The sequence below is a fragment of the Centrocercus urophasianus genome, unplaced genomic scaffold (genome assembly GCF_019232065.1).
Source record: "Centrocercus urophasianus isolate 14NV4802_14NV808 unplaced genomic scaffold, USGS_Curo_1.0 seq_27, whole genome shotgun sequence".
Lineage (NCBI taxonomy): Eukaryota > Metazoa > Chordata > Aves > Galliformes > Phasianidae > Centrocercus > Centrocercus urophasianus.
The window spans coordinates 13,977,811-13,987,018 of record NW_024884833.1 but is presented as its reverse complement, the minus strand read 5'-3'; positions in this window follow the sequence as shown (position 1 = coordinate 13,987,018).

Below are 9,208 nucleotides of genomic sequence, written 5' to 3'. Positions count from 1 at the left end.
CCTTGAGCAAAATATATAAGAGGTAAGGGAATGAGCAGTACCATAACCAAACTTTTTCAGCAGAGGTGCTGCTCCTTTTGAGAATTGTGCTGAATGTAATTTCAGCTTTAAATGTACAAGTAATCATTGTATATTTAAAGCATGTGTGTAGAGCTTATGAGCAAGAAAAAGCTAGTATTTTTAAGGTATGTGTGCAGTGTTTTACATGCATGTACCTGAAGCTGGAACTCAGCCCTTAAGCTGTAATAGAGTTTTCATTTACTAACAGTAAGATAAATTAAAAGAAACAACCTTCTCTTGTTTACCTGTCTGATGCATTTCTGCTTTTCAGTCAGTTAAGTGCAACAAGCTAGAAATGATCAGTATTAAGTCAAGTTATATGATTTTTTTTTCACCCCCCTTAAATCATTGCTTGAGGGCTTCTGGCCCCTAGCTCAGGAATTCTGCCCAAAAATGCCAGATGTATTACACAGTTAAGGATTGCAATGTAAATAGTGTTCTGTGCCATGAGAGCAGGGTGGTCGTCCTCCTAGTTTTTAAAAAAAAAAAAGTGTTATTTGTGTTTTTGACTGCACAGCCAGTATTTTGAGCTGGAAGAATGCTGATAAATTAGTGCTTTGGATTGGCAGATACTATAACAACTAGAACTGAGATACTAGAAAACAAGATGTGGCTTGGCTGAGGCTGCTTAACTTAGTCAAACAGACATGTCGTAAGTAAAATAGTAAAGTAAAGGCTGTTGCTGACAGGCAGAACTCTTACCATGTTGTGAAGAGCAGTCTTTTACATGTGGGAGGAACATGGGCAAAGAATGGGAAGTAGGAAAGGCAGAGACATAAGGGTCTTCTTGACTTCATGCTGTGTAATGTAAAGACTGGATATGTTGCTGCACCTGTTGAGTATAAATGTTGTGAAACTGTTCTTATTTTTATTTAAATGGCCTTTGCTCTATATTACCAGAGTGTTATCAGAGGTTTACTTCAATATTTTTCCATTTTTTTAACCTTGAATAGATCATTTCATAACACTTAAAATATAGTTGAAAGAAGGTTCCACAAAGCTGACCTGAAAGGAAATTGCCAAGAGTGATTCAGTAATCAGATTTACATTTGGGTTATCTGACAAACCTGTCGAGTCGCTGTAGCTCCCTTGGGCGTGTGCTGAGAGGAAAGGGATTATAGGACCTTATTTTTATGTGATAAATCGTATTTGAAAAGCTACAGGAATGTAGTCCCAATACAGATCACAGTGTAATGTGTTCAGTAAGATACCCAGAAAAAAATAAGGCCTTAGGAGCTCATTTAAACCTATCCCTTCCCACTGATGGAATGATAGCATAAAATAACTTCTACCCATTTCAACTTCATTTTTCTTTATAAGTTACCTTTCTATAATGGTAGGAAATCCTACAGATACTTTAAAGCAAATACTTTCTTGTAGTAGTTTTCCTGTAGAGCGTTTCTTATGTGTCTTGTTTGCTGCTCCACATGGGCCTGATTCTGATTTCATTTACACCAACCTTATTCTGCTGGTTTCTCAGAGAGCAGTTGTGCCTCATGCTCAGAGAAGAAGCCTTAGCTGCTTAGAAGATGATTCTGTTTAAATGGTAGATAATAGAAAATATGATATTCTAGGGGAGATTAGTAAGATCATCAAACAAAACTAAAACATGTTTAGTGTGACTTCCAACTAAATAAAAGCTAGCAACCTGAGAGAACTGAGATTAGGAGTAAACATCTATTAACTGCTCTTTCTAGAGATTTGGGGAAATAGGATGACCTTTTTATTCTTTTTTCTTTTTTCTCTCTCTCTCTCTCTCTCTCTCTTTTTTTTTTTTCCACTCCCAGTCGTTTAATAGGCTACAGTTTCACATGGCTTGCAATAGAAATCTTTCTCCCTTTTTGTTTCCCACACCAATTGATTTATCATTTTGCTTGCAAGCAGACTTAGAATGTTAGGGCAGGAACACACTCACTTTTTTCTCGTAACTTTTTTGTTGCGGACCGAAACCAGTTGACTTGAATAAATTTTTCTGTGGTCTGAATGAGGCCAGCAACGTGGAAAAATCTTGCCATTCAGAGCCGTCTGAATGTACATTTCAGCCACACAGTAAGCTGTATTGGTAGGCAGTGGACTGCTAAATACAACCATTTTTCGCAGCAGAGAGTTAGACAGGTGATTAGCATAATTAGCACAGAGTAGGCTATACATATGGTAATGTTAAGTGTGTAAATGCCAGCTGCGGTGTAAAATTTATGTCAGGGGTCGACAGGGCTGTGCGAAAGTATTGTGTTACAGCTGCAGGTCAAAGCCTCCATTGCTTTACCCCCTTTTCTCTTGTTGGTGAATGCACTAAACAGAAGAGAAAGACAGACAGAAATATAACAGATAAGGCTTTGATTGAACAGCCTGGTTCTGTGCAAGAGAGGCTGCTCCTTTAAAAAAAAAAAAAAAAAAAAGAAAAGAAAAAAAAAGCCACCACCAAAAAAACCCCTACACACACACACACACACACGCAAAACAAAAGTGCCCCTCTTTCATTATAGATTTTATTTTGCATCATGCAGGCTACAAATGTGTTCCTGTCTTTGAGCAGTGTCATTATGATGGGGGGAGGGAACTGTTTAGGGGGAGGTAAAAAGCTGGTAATTATTATTTAAGGATCAAATACAAACAAAAAACTTCAATTCTGCTTCTCTTTTCTGCATTCCATCCCACAATTTCTTTTTTTTTTTTTTTTGTCTCTGTTATGTACTGCACTTTGGAGGCTAGGAATTAAATAGTCATGAAGGTGACAGCCTTATGTGTAATAAAATCTCAACAGTGCAACAATCTTCAAGCTGCATGACTGGGTTTAGAGTAAGTGCCAGCAGTTCCTCTGTGGTTTTGTGTGTGGGTTGCTACACTTATTCCCCAGGTTCCTCCCACCTCCTAAACCACTGAATTCTTTTTAAATTAAAAATGACTAGTGCAGTTTTCTTGTTTTAAAGGAGTGATGAAGTCTATACATCTGATGGGGAAATCTGTAAATCTCTGTTGCTGTAAAATCTTCATTCATGTATTTCAGATTTGCATTTTTTTTTCTTTTGTATTTTTCGTAGTCATCTACAAGAAGTGGTGGTGTTGACAGAATATAGTTCACACCACACTGACCTTGTGATGAAACTTCCTCACAGCTGCAGGGGGTCCTTATGAATCAACCCCTAATCCAGCTAATCCTGATCGCAACAAAATCATGAAAGTGGCTCCCAGTGATGTGTGTTTCCCTGCACAGATGCAGAGAGCAAGTACAGTGCTGGCAATAAATCAGTCCTGCATGATGTTCCTGCAAGGCTAGGGGAGTCTGTGTGTGAAGCTGGGGGTGTCCATTGTGCTCAACCCCTTGCGGCCTCAAGTGGAAGCCAGTGAAAGGGGGGCTTGGCGCTGGCCCTGCAGGGCCAGAGTAGCGTGGGGTGCCCAGGGGTGATGTCAGCCCTGCAGAAGGTGGGAGGAGAGAGCTGGGGTTAATGTTATGCAACACACTGAATGCACTGGTGGAAAGCAAACGTTGTGAGCGCTGGCATTGTCTCTGAGTGAGCTTTGGAGGGTCTTGACTCAATACATAGAATTCAGTCTCATGAAATCTGTATTTTGTCTATGCGCGCAGTGAGTACAGCAGGGGCATTTCTACTCCTTTTCCAGAAGATTCAAACAATTCTGCTTCTAACAGGAGAATATAACATTTTGTAAAGTGAAATGTCTGATAATGAAGTAGAGTTGTCTGAGTGATCAGACTGGCCAGAAGCGTTTAAAAAAAAAAAATAAAATCATTTTGTGGGATGTTTGTTTGTTTCTTTACCTTTCTTTCTCATTCTCTTCTGTTTTAAAATGGATTTGGTCACACTCTCAGTGTGTCTGACTGGAATCTCTGATTGCATCCTGTGCAAAATCAAATGTGCGCATTACTCCTTGGTGTGAATAGCAAGCAAACTATAAAAAATGAGCCTCCTGACAGATGCAATACTGTCTTGGGAGCTGGTGGCCAGTAAGAAATATCGGGATGGAGGGAGCAATGACAGGCAGCAGGTTTGGTGCTTTGGGGGAGTGCTGACCTGACCTGATTGTGTCCAACAGTGAGAGCAGTTCTGCTTCAGTGCAAAGCCATTCAGAAGGAAGCTGCTTAGGCGACAACAGATGGTACAGGAAGCAGCTGGTAGGGAATACTTGAAAGAAACTGTACCCAGTTTCATAACATGTTAATTCCTTTCATTTCTTTTTTTTTTTTTTTCTTTCCCCTGAAAGCGTTATTTAGGAACTGGTAATTCCAGAAAAGTTATGGATGATGTTTCTCTTTTCTGCTTGGTGTTCCTTTAAAAATTTTCATTAGAACTTTGTGCTACTCTGTGTACAGATGAAATTTGTGCTATCCCAGGAGTACAGATGAAAAGACTTTAAAATGCTGCTTTTAACCACACAGGAAAACAATTACATATTTGAGGAAAGGGCACTCAGAGGTTAAATGAAAAGCTGGGCCTAGAGGAAAGCTGACTGCTGTGGAACAACACAGCAAATGGTTGTTAACATATTACCCAGCAGAATCTTGTACCCAAGTTAAAGTAACTTAAGTCAGTTATTTTCAGCTGTTTTAAAATCCTTAGGTTTAGATCTTGAAGCCCCTTCTCAGATGAACTGGAAATTTAGTCACTTTCAGTATGTGTGAGGATTTGGGCCTTGTGTTAAGCATGTACAAATGTTTGTTAACACTGAAAAGTAAAACTTCAGTTTTGCTCATTAGAGAACTTAAACTGTTACAGGATCGTAAATTATTAGAGTTGCTGCAGTCTCTGTTATCTGCCTATCCCACCCATGAACTATCTCAGAATCACAGAATGGCCAGGGCTGGAAGGGACCTCAAGGATCGTGAATCTCCAACCTCTCTGCCACATGCAGGGCCACCAAACTCCTCATTTAATACTAGATCAGGCTGCCCAGGGCCCCATTCAGTCTGGCCTTGAACACCTCCAGGGACTGAGCACCCACAGCCTCTCTGGGCAGCCTGTACCAGCACCTCACCACTCTCTCTGTAAAGAACTTCCCCCTGACATCCAACCTAAATCTTCCCTCACTCAACTTAAAACCATTTCCCCTTGTCCTGCAGTTAATCAACCTTTTCAATGGGTTGATTCCCCTCCTGTGTACTGAAATGCTGCAATGAGGTCACCTCGCAGCCTTCTTTTCTCCAGGCTGAACAAGCCCAGCTCCCTCAGCCTGTCGTCACAGGGGAGATGCTCCAGTCCCCTGATCATCTTTGTGGCTCTCTTCTGGACCCTCTCTAACAGCTCTCTCTCTTTCTTGTACTGGGGGCTCCAGACCCAGGCACAGTAGTCAACTTGTGGGGCCTCACAAGAGCAGAGTAGAGGGGGATGATCACCTCCCTGTTCCTTCTGGCCACCCCTCTTCTGATGGAGCCCAGGATACCATTTGCTTTTTGCGCTGCAAGAGCACACTGTTGGCTCATGTTAAGTTTTTCATCTATCATGACCCCCAGGTCCTTCTCTGCAGAGCTGTTCTCAAGGACCACTCCTTCCAGTCTGTATGGATGCCTGGGGTTTGTCTGGCCCAAGTGCAAAACTTTGCACTTTGCAATGTTGAACCTCATCAGGTTCACCCAGGCTCATCTTTCCAATCTGTTGAGATCCCTCTGAATGCCATCCCTTCCTTCTACTGTGTCAACCTCACCACTCAGCTTGGTGTCGTCAGCAAACTTGCTGAGGGTGCACTCGATTCCGTCATCGATGTCATTGATAAAGATGTTAAAGAGCACCGGTCCCAAGACAGATGCCTGGGGGATGCCACTTGCTACCAGCCTCCCCCTGGACACAGAGCCATTGATGTCCACCCTCTGTCTGTGGCCTTTCAACCAATTTCTTATCCGTCGAGTGACCCACCCATCAAATCCACATCTCTCCAATTTGGAGATAAGGAAGGAGTTGGGGTCTATGTCAGAGGCCTTGCTCAAGTCCAGGTAAGTGACATTGGTCGACTTCCCCTTGTCCACCAATGCCATCACTCCATCGTAGAAGGCCACCAGATTGGTCAAGCATGACCTTCCTTTGGTGAAGCCGTGCTGGCTGTCTCGGATCACATGCTCATTCTTTACGTGATCGAGCATGTTGTCCAGGAGGATCTGTTCCATGATCTTCCCAGGCACAGAGGTGAGACTCACCAGCCTGTAGCTCCCACGGTCCTGCTTGCTCCCGTTCTTGTAAATGGGAGTGACATGATCCTTCCTCCAGTCATCCAGGACCTCACCTGACAGCCACAACTTTTCAAATATGATGGAGAGCGGCTCAGTAACCACCTCAGCCAGCTCCTTCAGAACCCTGGGAGGACGCCATCCGGCCCCATGGACTTGTACACATTCAGTCTCATGAGGTGGTCTCGCACCTGCTCTGTCCTCGCAGTGGGGGGGATTTACCACTCTGGTTTCCACCTAGAGGTTTAGGGATGCAGGTCTCAGGGACATGAGAAGTACTGGAATCCTGGCCGCCAGTGAAGACTGAGGCAAAGAACTCATTCTGCACCTCAGTCTTCTCTCCATCCATTGAAGCCAGTTCTCCTTTTGCATTTACCAAAGGAGGCACACTCACTTTGACCTGTTTGTTCTGGCCATTGTACCTGTCTCCTTGTTTTTTAGGAAGTAGCAGAATCTGTGGTCTCTTATTCCTCTGATACTTCACCCAGAAAATTCTATTATTGGTCTTCTCCTCCAAAACCTGTGGCTCAGCTCTGACCTGAAGGAGCCATGCCTTTGGAAGAAAGGACTGTTCACTCTCCATGCATTCCTCCATCTCTTTGTTGAGATGGTCAACAAAGATAGCAAACGTGATGGTGGTTTTCTATAATATGGACACCTGCCTGTTAGGAAGTTGACTGAGACCACCAACTCATTTCACATGAGCTAGCAAAACAACTGTCAGATTGTCAACAATTTGTGGTCACTGTTGTTCCCGGCTTGATTAGAACCAGTGATCCAGAGGTGAGCTGCTCATATCCTGTTACCAAGGACATGTGTCACAGTGCAGTAAGCAGCTACTGCATTTTATATTTAATTGGAAAGTTTGTACCGATTTTCTCTGCTTTGTATATTCTTGTACATTTCAAAGCTTCTACTATCTTTTTTTTTTTTTTCAGATTGTACTGTTGAACTTGTTTGGTTTGTTGTTTTTTTTATTATGTTTTGTAATGTCTCAACCCAGAGAGATGCCAACCCAAAAGTGCATCAGCACATCAATAATTCTTCAGTGATCTGTGTATTTTACCTCATCAGAAATAATGTAAATATACATTCTACCTATGGCTGATACAAATGCATGTATGTAGAATAATCTTTATGTAATTTTTACAAAGAAAACATTTTAGCCTCTAAAATTGGAGGAAGTTTTCCACTGCAGTCTACAGCAGCTGTTGCTGGGCTGTCTTCCTGAGCCTGCAGACAGCTTTGTATCTTTGTCACTGTTCTAAACTTTGTCATACTGGCTGAATGAAGAGCCATCTTTGATGTGTGTTCTTTTTTTTTGCTATTCATAGTCATCAGCAGTAATGAAATTTTAATAGCAATGCCGTAGTCATTGAGTCATCGCCATAGTCTGTGAGAAGTAACTTATGACATCTTGGGAAGTAAAAAGCATCCTTTTGAAGTGCTTTTGGTTTTTGTAACTTTTTTTGCATTTGTAGTCTATAATCTTTTTAAAATATATATATATTTCTTAAGCAGAAATGATTGAGATAATAATTTTGCTTATAGATTTTTCTAGAAGCCAGTGGTCCTTAAGGAGATTGAAGATGATAGAGTATATTGTGATATGCTGGTGTCATTTTGTTGGACATTAGCATGGGAGGGGAGAGAAAAGTGTGGCTTGTTACCTGGATGCTGGGAAAGGAAATGTGCTGGCAGCCTTAACCTGTGCAGGCGCAATTGTTGCTATTCCATGTGAGAGACATAAATGCAGGCATGTGTATTCAGCAGAGTAAAAGTGCAGGAAAGCCTAGATACAGTGGGGTGTTTCTGACTGACGGTAGTCCAGTGCCTAGCACAGGTTATGTTTTATTAATTGCAGGATAAAGATCATCTTTTTTCATTGAGCTGTCGGAGCAGTCCACTGAATGACCATGTAATCTCTTTAGGACACAATCTTACCCCTACATTCCAGCTCTTGCAAATGCATCGATTCCCTTGAAATCTTATGTTACGTTATTAAATAAATGAGCATTAAAAAAAAAAATTGCTGCGGGTAACAAAAAATTTTTGAAATGCAATCCTAATAGTCTGACAAGATCCCTCATTAGCCTCATTAGAATTTTCAATGAAAATGTTATGCGGTCCCTCCAGAACCTCTGTATTTTGCCAGTAAATTCTGAAGAAGCTGCCACTTTACCCATTTCTTCTGTCAGGAAAAATGAAAATGCTAAATAGTACTTCTGTGTGCAGAAAAACTATTCTACAATTGATGAAGACCATGATGAGCAAGCAGCATACACAGGCTCCTTTAAGAGCAACAGGAAGTCTTAAATCAAAACGCTGTTATTTTTCTGTGTCCAAAAAGAGGTAGGATTGTCTTCATATCTGCCAGAGAGCTCAACTCTCCATTTCTTTATTCAACCCTGTGTGATTTTTCTTAGATATGGCATTCTATTACATGACAGGTACAAATATTTCTATCCTGATAAACATTTCAGACAGGAAGCTGTGGCAGTCTGGGTCTTTTGCCTTTCATTGTAATGGACTGAAACTTCTCCAACCTGCAATTTTTGAGCAACATACCATTACACATGTAATAGAAATAGTGTATGGGAACAGCAAAAACAGAGATTTGGTGAGGAAGAAGAGTAAAAGAAAGTTCTCAACAGCAGTCAGGCCAGAGAGAGATCTTGTTCTGGTGACAGGAGGGAGTGTGCTGGCGGTGTGTAGTAGCTGCAGGTGTCCCTCAGGCAGTGATCTCACGACTCATGTAAACAGTCCTGGAAAAATGTATTCAAGTGTAAACACTCTTTGGAAGTCTTTAGAAGGTGAGGTCTCCAGAAAATTTTGTATCGTTCATGCAGTTCAGACTGGCCAGAGAAGAACTTAGGTCTCTATACCAGTACTATTTCTGGAAATACTGACTTCAGTTTCTCAAAGTCTTGTCACTCCACAGTGTCAGGCAAACGTTTTTATCCCAGTTGTTTG